Source organism: Hyaena hyaena, unplaced genomic scaffold, assembly GCF_003009895.1.
Source record: "Hyaena hyaena isolate Hyena2069 unplaced genomic scaffold, ASM300989v1 scaffold_1344, whole genome shotgun sequence".
In the NCBI taxonomy this organism is placed as follows: domain Eukaryota; kingdom Metazoa; phylum Chordata; class Mammalia; order Carnivora; family Hyaenidae; genus Hyaena; species Hyaena hyaena.
Genome location: NW_024081980.1, coordinates 374,586 through 384,617, shown reverse-complemented (window position 1 = coordinate 384,617; position 10,032 = coordinate 374,586). Strand labels below are relative to the sequence as shown.

At 33.1% G+C, this 10,032-nt stretch overlaps 1 non-coding gene across 1 annotated transcript; it reads left to right on the top strand.

Moving 5' to 3' along the window:
* Positions 1 to 3,438: 3,438 nt before the first annotated feature.
* LOC120225184 lies at positions 3,439 to 3,542 on the top strand. The gene has a single exon (XR_005526758.1). It is a non-coding gene; the product is annotated as a U6 spliceosomal RNA (small nuclear RNA).
* Positions 3,543 to 10,032: the final 6,490 nt, after the last annotated feature.

The following is a 10,032-nucleotide window of genomic DNA, read 5'->3' as shown; positions in this document are numbered from 1 at the left end:
GTAATAAAAATTTTAAATTAGCAACTGTTGTTTCTGTGGGGGATATAATTTATTTACATTTGTTATATACATACTTTTTATAAAAAATACTTTTTTCCATGAAAAATATCTTAGTATGTAAAAAGCTCACATAGCTAAAAGTCAAATATTTTACTTTATCCCATATCTCTGGAGAGGTTCTCCCTGACATATGTACAGTGGTCAAATTAAGAAAATGTGTTATGCTTTGAAAAGGTATATTAGAAGCGTTTATTGAATTAATGAATACCTCTTCACTGTGAGGTTGTGTTTATGTGACATCAAAAAGGTGTGAAAATTCAATTTAAACCAATCAATTGTTTGGGTTTTTTTATATGACATGTTTGAACAAAAAAGTGTAATTAACTTTTAATGAATGTTTTTGTTTCTTTTACATTATTAATTAACCTATGCAATTAGTAATACAAATGGGAAAAATCACAACTATCCATTGTAATGTTACAAAGCTCTTAACACTATGAAATAGTTTTAAGTATATTAGCACATTTAACTCAAAATATGTATGATCGAGTGGTAGTAATGCCAACTCCATATCACAAATTAATAAACTGAGGCTTATAGAAATACAAGAAATTGAATGAAGTTATGGAGTTGCGATACTGAGTCTGCCACTTGACACTAAATCTCATTTTGCTCTGAATACATTCTGCCATTTTGAATTACTTGCTCATGGGGTCTATGAGAAAAGCTGGTGAAGGAAAATTTGGTGATTAAATTTTTGACAAACAAGGGCAGGGGATCTCTGTATGATCTAAATCCATTCAAACCTGATACATAGAGAATCTAGACTAGAGCCAAAGCCAATAAGTTTATTCGGAGGGAACATAGTAAACAGGGTTCTGACCCTTCACGGTGTTCTCCTGGAGGCATTCACTGAACTGGTATAAATCAGGCAGATTCCTGCCTGTTATCTTATCTGAGAAAACTTAATAGAAGAAACGGTAACCAATAATTGATTTCTTTTAATTATAAAATTGTAAAAAAGCAGAAACGGAACACTAAGGTACTGGTTATCAAAGTATGGCCCTGTGGATCACTAAGACTATTTGGGGAGGACTGTGAAATATAAAAAAAAAAAAAAATATATATATATATATATATAATAATACTGAGGCAAGATTTACTCTTTTTCACCCTCAATTTTGTCCCCTACCACTGGAATTTATCTAGAGAATATGTAATGTGATGACATCATCACTGATGATTAAAAAAAAAATATGTGCTGTGTATTATGTTTTCCATAATTTCCACTTGATAAGTTTGGAAATAATTAAATATGTACATACTTAAAGATTACCTGAGTTTGTTCTTCTGTTATGATCTTTCTAGGATATCTGTGGTCATACCTGTTATAATGTCTATAACATCTTTATTGTCTAAAACATAGTTGTCTTGAAATCCAAAATATTTTCCTTATGCACATGTGTAAGTACACTTCGTTAATCTTGCTTTGCAATATATTTTTATTTTTTCCAAAACACTTCTATGAATTTTCAAATGTCACATATACCTGTTCTTATTTTAGAATTTATAATATTTTACTTAAAATCAAATAAAAATTTTAAAGTTTTTTTTGGTTGTAACACCTAAAAAAGGAGTTTAGGGGTGCCTAGATGTCTCAGTCCAGTAAGCATCAACTCTTGATCTCGGCTCAGGTCATGATCTCACAGGTTTGTGAGTTCAAGCCCTACATCGGGCTATGCACTATCAGTGCAGAGCCTGGTTGAGACTCTCTCTCTCCCTCTCTCTCTGCCCCTCCCCTGCTCTCTCTTTTTCTCTCTCAGAATAAATAAACTTTTAAAAAAGGGGGAGTTTAGAAGAGTTGCTTTCTCAACACACAGCATATCTTACTCTTAACTATAGAGAACAAATAAATCGTTACCAGAGGGGAGGTGGGCAGAGGGATGGGTTAAATAAGTGATGAGGATTCAGGAGTGCATTAGTGATGAGCACTGGGTATTGTATGGAAGTGTATAGAAGGAATATTGTACAGCTGAAATAATATTTCACTGTGTTAACTACCTAGAATTGAAATAAAAACCTAAATAAAAATAAAGAAGCTAGAAAATATGAAACCAATGCAAAGAAATTTTTGACTCAAAAAAAATAAATCTACCAAAATCACTGGGACAAACTTAGACATAATGAAAACTATATTTTCCTCATGTTTACAGTTGTTAATAATTTCACTGATTTTGTCTTATGAACCAATATTTTTAAGAGTATTACTGAAACAGTTAAGTTGTGTTGTTATCAGAGATAATGAATTTCTTCAATGGACTTTTGAGAAGACTGGTCACAGCAGAAGGAGAAAAATAAATGAGCTTGTAAAGAGGATCATCAAAACTGTTCAAACCTTAAGACAAAGAGAAAAATGAGTGGAAAAAAAGCAAAACAGAGCATTCAAGAAGTATAGGACATTATTAAATGTTCAGAAATATGGACATGGTAATGGAGTCTGAAAAGTGTGAAAACTGGACATAATAAATATTTGAAAAGATAATGACCAGTTTTATTCTCAATTAAGAGCAGCAATGAACCATGATCTTAAATCTTGGAGAAATCCAAGGAAAGACACAAAGAAAGAAACACTTGATATATTATAATCAAAGTGCTAAAAACCAAGGATTAAAAAAGTTGAATAAATCCAGAAAAAAGAAAAAATATTAGAGAGGAAAAAAGAAATATAGGAGCTTTCATAAACAATGCAAGCCAGAAAATAGTGGTGAGATTTATTTAAAATATTAGAGAAAAAAATATTCTCAAAACAGAAATCAATAACCACTGCAAATTGCTTCAAAAATCAAGATTAAATAGTAGCAAAAAAGCCTATTTCCAGCACATCTGATCTCAAGAAAATATTAAAGGCAGTACTTCAGGCAAAAGGAAATGATACTTGATCATTGATAATTTGAATGTATACAAAAAATAAAAAGCACTGAAGATATAAAAATAAGTGTAAATGTAAAGAAATTTTATTTTTAATCTCTTTAAAATACAATCTATTACTTAAAGGAAAATATTAACAAAGCATTGTGATTTTACAGCACATGTAGAAGTTAAATTTATAAAAATAATAGCACAACTGGAGGTAAAAAATAAAAATATACTGTTTTGAGCTTTTCATTCTATACAGAAGATAATATTATTTTGAGGTAGTAAGTTAAATATATTTTGTTAACACAAAGGTATGCTCTAAAATAATAAATAATAAACTAATAGAGATAAAATGCATTAGAAATTAACTCAAATAATCAAAAAGGCATGAGATGAGGAAATAGTGAAAAGAGAACAAATTTAAAAATTTCCATTTAAAAGCATTGATTGTCAGATATGCTAAAAAACCAAGACCCTACTATTTATTGCCTAGAAGAACTTAATTTAAAATATGAAGTAATAGTGCTTACTTCAACAGCACATATTTTCAAATTGAAACAACAGAGAGATTAGCATGGCCCCCATGCAAGGACGATATGCAAATTAATGAAGCCTTCATATTTTTAAAAAATAACAACTTGAAAATAAGAAAATAAAATATGAAGAAATGGACAGGTTACAAGTAAAATGATAGGAAAAGATATATATACATACCACGCAAAATATAGAATGCTATATTGTTAAGAGATGATGCTGACTTTAGAACAAAAAATATCCCAGTGATAAAGAGGGATATTCCATAGTCATAAAAGAGTCAAATCATCAAGAAGACAAATTAATTTTAACATGAATGCATCATATAACAGGGCTTCAAAATATACAAAGCAAAAACTGAAAAAAGAAATAAACGATTTCACAGGTATAGTTGGAGTTTTCAACATACATCTTTTTGTCATAAAATTTTTTCAAGTACAAAAAAAAGCAACATTATTAATAATCACAAAAAGCTGTAAAGAGACTCTTCATCAAATGTTAAATGGATAAGTAAGGCATGGGATGTCCACCCAGAGCAATACTATGTAACATAAAGGAATAAAGTACTGACATATGCAACAACAGGGATGATGTCCATTTCATTATGCTAAGAAACACAAGAAACCAAACAGTACATACAGTATCATTCTATTTCTATGGCATCTGAAAATGCAAAACTATATAGACAACCTATCAATTGTTGCCTGGAGCTAGGATTCACTTTAAAGTGGGACAGGGGAACATTTTGGGGTGATAGAAATGCTCTTGGTATTGATGTGGTAGTATTTACATGACATACATTTGTAAAAACCTCTCAAACTATGCCTTAAAAAGAAGCGAACTGTTGGGATACCTATATAAACATAAATAACTAAACCTGAGTTTAGACAAATTTTTAAGGTAAAGATATCATCTGGGGCACCCTGGTGGCTCAGTCAGTGAAGTGTCTGACTTTAGCTCGGGTCATGATCTCAGTCTGTGAGTTCGAGGCCCACATCGTTCTCTGTGCTGACAGCTCAGAGCCTGGAGCCTGCTTCAGATTCTCTCTCTCTCTCTCTCTCTCTCTCTCTCTGCCTATCTTCTGCTCACTCTCTTAAAAATAAGCTTCAAAAATTTTTAAAAATCATCTGAAACTTTGTAATGGGTAGCAAGTTACTTTTACTTAAGAAAGAAAATCAATTAGAAGTGTGGTTTTTTCCCCCTAGACAATGGAAATAAATTAAATCTACTAGTTAAACAAGAATTTTCAAAGTCTAATGTGTAGTTCCTAATTTTAAAAATTATTTATATATAATTTTTCTTTTCTGTTTTGAAGTAGTCTTTATAATGGAATATTTTAAACACAGCATAAATTTATGGAAAAGCATTCATATTTATAGATATGGGCCTTAAATATTTTAAATCAAAGAATCGGGATAAAATTGTATTTATAGTAAGATCTTTGTAAAAATGAATAATATATGTGGATTGAAAAATGGCTGGAAAGATATATTCCAAAATTTGAATATTGGTCAGTTCTGGGTTATAATATACTAGTTTTATTTCAATCTTTTCTCTTAATCATATTGTCATTTTTCATATTATTACTATGTTTTACTTTTCAAGTAGAAAAAAAATTTAGATTTATAAAAAAAAAAAATAAGTGATAAAAGACATGGTTAATGTTGACATGCTTCTCATAGCTAGAGAACACACAGAAGCAAACAGAAATTTGTTGTTTCCCTAATTAGTAAGATTCATAATCTACACATGGCAGATTTCCTAAAAAAAAAAAAATCTCTCTCTTGGAGTATAAGTAGGGGTTTAAAAGAACACTTTCCCAAATATTCCAGAGGAGCCTAGGTCAGAAAATCTCAAGTACTGCCAATAGCTTTATTTTCTATGGCTTAAAGCCATGCCTTCTGGAAAGACATGTATTTAAATAATTTAGAATACACAGCTTTTCTCTCTTGCAGGAGACAGTTGAGAGACAGAGTTTATGGGCTCTTTCTCTAAAGGAAGAAATAAATAAAAGCTATCTCTTTAACAAGATTTTCAAAGTCTACCATTCAGTTCCTTAGATATTTTATTGTTTTATTTTTTTTAATTTCCTTCTTCTGGTTCTAGTTTCAAAAATTCAGAATGGAGAGAACATTAAAGTCGAAGCATACATCAAAATGACTACAAGTGACTTAAGAGCTTTGGCCTTTGATTCAGAAGACCTAGGTCTTAGCTGAAGCTGTCCTAGGGGAGATATAGGTCTTCAAGAGTCATATTAAGGGGGTGTTGGGTGGCTCATTTGGTTGAGGGTCCAACTCTTGGTTTCAGCTCAGGTCATGATCTCAAAGTCCTGTTAAGTAACTATCTCTGAGATTTAATTGCCTGATATAGTAATTAAAGTTAGGATTAGGTGTAGAAGTTCTTTGCAGTCCCCAAAATTACATTTATACATTTATAGCTAAAGGCCTATGGTCAAAAATAAACACCAAAAATCTCAATACAGAGTAATGTGTTAACTATTTTCACTATAAATTCTCATGTCTGTGAAGACCACATAAGCAAAGTTTTCTTATGAGCAATTCCTCATAGCTTGACAGTTGACTCTTCTAAATTATATTCTACTGCTTTCTCTATTGAGAGCAATAATATATATCTACCTGGAGGTTGGTTAAGATATTAGCTCCATTTAGGGGCACTTGGGTGGCCCCGTTGATTGAGCATCCAATGTGTTGATTTCAGCACAGGTCATGATCCCAGAGTCATGGGATTGAGCCCTGCATCAGGTTCTGCTCTGAGCATGGAACCTGCCTGAGATTCTCTCTTTCTCTCTGTCTCCCTCCACCCCTCTCCAACTGCTTATGCTGTCTCTCTCTCTAAAATAATAATAATAAAAAGATATCAGCTCCTTTTAAAGGAAAAAGCAGCATAACTTGTATTTCCTCCACATATTTTAAACTTGTTTTGGCTCTTTCTAAACTGTTAGTATAGCTTAAACATTGTAATTATAAAATTTAAATAAGAGATAACAATTAAAGATGAAAGAAGGAAGAAATATAGAAAAAAAGAAGGAATGTATGAAAATGGAAGAGAGAAAAATACAATCGTTCTTGGTTCCATTAAGAATACTTAAGTTAGGAATGTCTCAGCTCAGATTCTCTTAAAAAATGAAGCTTGAAGTGAAACCTTAAATGCTAACATTTTGGGGGTAAGTGAAATTTCAGGACAACTGAAGTTAGATAAAATGAGCTGAGGATGGAGTAACACCCTATATGAGGGGGTGCATTTCTGAGCTGGCTATATAGCCAGAAACAAGCACAGCCAGTTGTTTAGTGTGATGGACATTTGAGACAACCACTGGGTACAGAGTTGGTTTCCTACTTCCCACTGGCCAAGTTCACCCATAGAGTTCTTTATACTCAGAGTTCTAGGCTTTCCCATTCAGTATTATTGGGAAACTTTTGGGGAAGCTGATCTCAAAGGCAATAGGAGAACTCATGGTAGAAGGCAATAGGTGTGACTAAAGGTGTGTGGTGAAATGCTGTCCATTCATGTCAGTGAACAACATGGCAAACCAATAGCCATGGCTTGAGTGTCTGGCTACTCATCAGATTGAGTACATGGGTCTCATCACAAGGTGGAACTGAGCTCAAAGGGACTTCCTCTAAGATTAAACTCATTAGAATGAAGATAGTTCCAGGCAATCTTCTTGGAGTTTAATCACAAGCAAAGAACAGAAAGTGATGGCTGAGCAAACCTGGAGAGATACATAAGCTGAGACCCACATATGGGGTAAAAATTCTCCATTTCTGTATTTTGCCTTAGAATTATAACTTTTGCATTAACTAGCACACATTCCTAATTTATGCATACTCTGAAGCTAGGTGGCAATCCAAAGGAAGCTAATCCACAACAAACCAGTCTGCAAGGAAGTTATCAATAACAGAAAACAACAGTCCTCCTTGGTAGCCAAGTGGATTTCCTTTGGGAAATATTCACCACCTGAAATATTCTTTCAGACTGTACGGGGAAGCATAGTAATATAATTTCTACCAATTAGCTTTTATGTAACCCTCAGGTGGCCAATGAAAATATATATTTTTTATAATGGCTAAGGATGAATTTCAATTAGACTAAAGGTTTTTGGTAATAGTCGTCTTGTCTTTTTAAAAAATATCAAAAAAAGAAAACAACCAGCAACTGTCTTTCTTAAATTGATTTTGATATAATTATAGGACTGGACCATTAGTTCTCAGTACTGTCAAATGTGTGTCTTTTAAAGAATTGAGCCTTACTTGAGAGAGAAAAGAAGCCATCAGAACTCTGCTGAGCACTATTAACGGATGACTGGCTTTTCCTTGTGTAACTGCAGAGAAAGATAAACCATGAACCATAAATCCGTGTTTCATGTTTCTTTAATCTGTATTCAACTTTAGTTCACTGACATTCTAAAGATTTCTTGTCATTAAAAGCCTGCACATTACTGAGCTAATTCAGAAGAAATTCCTTGTGAATAGGAAAAAAAAAAAGATATTTTAATAGATCAGTAGACCTCATATTGATTTTAAAATAATTATTTTGGTGACACATGTAAGTACTTTAAGACTGCTTTGAATTCTGAATTTTTATTTATAGCAGAGTCCAGATATTCAAATATTTCCTAAAAATTAATTGAACTTATTATATAATTTTGTCCACAAATTTTGTACCTGAGACTATAATTTTTTACTCTTTTGAAAGTTTATTTACTTATTTTAGAGAGAGAGAGAGAAAGAAAGAAAGAGAAAGAGAGTACGGAGGTGGATCAGAGAGATTGGAGGGAGAATCCCAATCAGACTCCCCACTGCCAGTGCAGAATCTGACTCAGGGCTTGAACCTACCAACTGTGAGATCATACCTGAGCCAAAATCAAGAGTTGGATGTTTAACGGACTGAGCCAGGAGCCCCGAGACTGCAATTATTATTTCAGTATTCATGCTTTCCATTTTTTAGTAATAGAACCCTTAAATATTAGCAAGATATGTGGTTGTCAGAATAAAGATCATATTCCACGGTGTTCCCGGCAAGTAGGTATAGCCACCTAACTATGTTTGGCCCATGACTTATGAATAGAAGTATATGTACACCTTCTAGATCTTGTTCTTGAAGAAGAGTAGAATACCCTCCATTTCCATTTTTATTTCTTGCCTCTGGCTGAACGAGACTACAGCGACAAGCCCTTTTAGAAAGCGTAGGCTGTAGCAGAGAGTAATGCTCACAAAACATTCTATGCATTCCCAACGTAGCCCAAACCCATATAGTCAAGTGAGACCAAATTACGACTTCTGTTTAATAAAATATGAGTGGAAGTTATCTATATCACTAACTAGCTTAGTCAGAGAAAAACTCTGGTAACAATCTGCACTCTCTTCCTCTCCAGGGTGACCAGAAAGCCTCCCATCCCATCTGAAGGTGCTCTAAAGTGGTAGAGTCACCACTGGCCCATGTTCCTAAGTAACTTTTGGAAGCAGAACCTTTTGCTGATGATATGCTACAGAATGAGTGGACAACAACTTATTTAGATTAAACCTCTGGGACTTAAGGATTAACCTGTTGTATAAGGTAGTTTATCCCCACTAACACATGGATAGAGACAACATCCTGTGAAAGGCAGAACACACAGTTGGAAGAATGTGGGTCTCTAGCACTGCAGATCTTCTGCATAAGTTTTGATTCTCTTCTATAGTTAGGCAAGAGAGAAATAAACATCTCCTTTGTTTAAGTTCCTGCCTATGACCCTTATATATGAAGTTCCACAGTATTCCAAGGGTCATTTACCACATGTGAATTTAAATTCCCTTCATCCATGTTTTCTAAAATAAGAATTATAATTGTACATAATAAAATAATAACTGTTAGGACCTTTCAAAGCCACCATTTTGAAATCTCCTTTGAATAATAGTCAGAAAAAGGTCTTATGCAAGATTGCTGTATATTAAAACATGTATGGCTTTGAACCTTTATTGCCTCTTTCACCTAGCAATGAACTTTTATTGAACTATGACTACATTCTGGGAATTACACTAAGTAATATATGCACGTGATTTTATTTACTCTTTACAAAACTATGCAGTAGATAGTGTAGTTATAACCCCCATTTTAGGTGTATATATATATGAAGAAACTGAAGTATACAGAGGAAAGGAACTTGCTGAAAATCACATAGATAATAAATGACCAAAAAAAGATGCAAACCAAATTCTTAATGATTCCAGAACCTAATCTATATTTGTGTTCATGATTCCTGTTCATGGTGAGACATGTGCACTCATGGTAAAAAAAAAAAACAAAACAAACAAACAAAAAAAAACAAAAAACAAAACCCAACTTTGTTGCTAATTTTATATTTATTTTTTCTCTCTTCTTTTCTCCCTCCCGCCTTCCTTTCTTCATTTCCTCCCTTCCTTCCTTCCTCCTTTCATTCTTTTTTTCCTTCCTTCCCTCCCTCCCTTTCATCCTTTTTTCTCCTCCCTTTCCTTCCTTTCTTTCCTGTGTTCTTGTGTCCTTTTGATCTTTCTTTGGTTTTTTCTTCTTTTAAGAATGGAATGCACTCTGTATTCAAGATTA